The following is a 1,121-nucleotide window of genomic DNA, read 5'->3' on the forward strand; positions in this document are numbered from 1 at the left end:
CTGGAACAATGCAACACATTTAATGAGGATGGAGGAGAGGAAAGGAGTGGGTATATGTGTTTGGTTGGGGTGCCTGCAAAGTAAAATGAAATACAGTTGCCAAAATTATATAATTACTCCGGTCTATACAGAAATAAATCAAATCACTAAAAATAACACTACATGACCAAAAGTAATATGGAGTTGGTCCCCCCTTTGTAGCTATAACAGCCTACACTCTTCTAGGAAGGCTTTAATATGGAGTTGGTCCCCCCTTTGTAGCTATAACAGCCTACACTCTTCTAGGAAGGCTTTAATATGGAGTTGGTCCCCCCTTTGTAGCTATAACAGCCTACACTCTTCTAGGAAGGCTTTAATATGGAGTTGGTCCCCCCTTTGTAGCTATAACAGCCTACACTCTTCTAGGAAGGCTTTAATATGGAGTTGGTCCCCCCTTTGCAACTATAACAGCCTCCACTCTCCTGGGAAGGCTTTCCAATAGATATTGGAACAATGCTGCAAGGACTTGCTTCCATTCAGCCACAAGAGCATTAGTGAGGTCAGGCACTGATGTCGGGCAGTTAGGTCTGGCTCGCAGTTGGCGTTCCAATTCATCCTAAAGGTTTTCGATTGGGTTGACGTCAGGGCTCTGTGCAGGCCAGTCAAGTTCTTCCACACAGATCTCCATAAACAATTTCTGTATGGATCTCGCTTTGTGCACGGGGCATTGTCATGCTGAAACAGGAAATGGCCTTCCTCAAACTGTTGCCAAAGATGGAAGCACAGAATTGTCTAGAATGTCGTTGTATTCTGTAGCGTTAAGATTTCCCTTTACTGGGGCCTCCCGAGTGGCGCAGCTACAGACCTGAGGCGTTACTACTGACCTGGGTTCATTCCCGGGCTGTGCCACAACCGGCCGTAGACGGGAGTCCCATAGGACGGCACACAATTGACCTAGCATCATCCAGGTTAGGGGAGGGTTTGGCCAGGGGCTTTACTTGGCTAATCACGCTATAATGACTCCTTGTGGCGGGCTAGGCGCCTGCAGGCTCACCTCAGTCACCAGTTGAACGGAACGCATGACTCCACCTTCACCTCTGACACAAGATTGAAAAGCTGGGTAAAAATACAAATATATCTTC

Source organism: Oncorhynchus gorbuscha, unplaced genomic scaffold, assembly GCF_021184085.1.
Source record: "Oncorhynchus gorbuscha isolate QuinsamMale2020 ecotype Even-year unplaced genomic scaffold, OgorEven_v1.0 Un_scaffold_3242, whole genome shotgun sequence".
Taxonomy (NCBI): domain Eukaryota; kingdom Metazoa; phylum Chordata; class Actinopteri; order Salmoniformes; family Salmonidae; genus Oncorhynchus; species Oncorhynchus gorbuscha.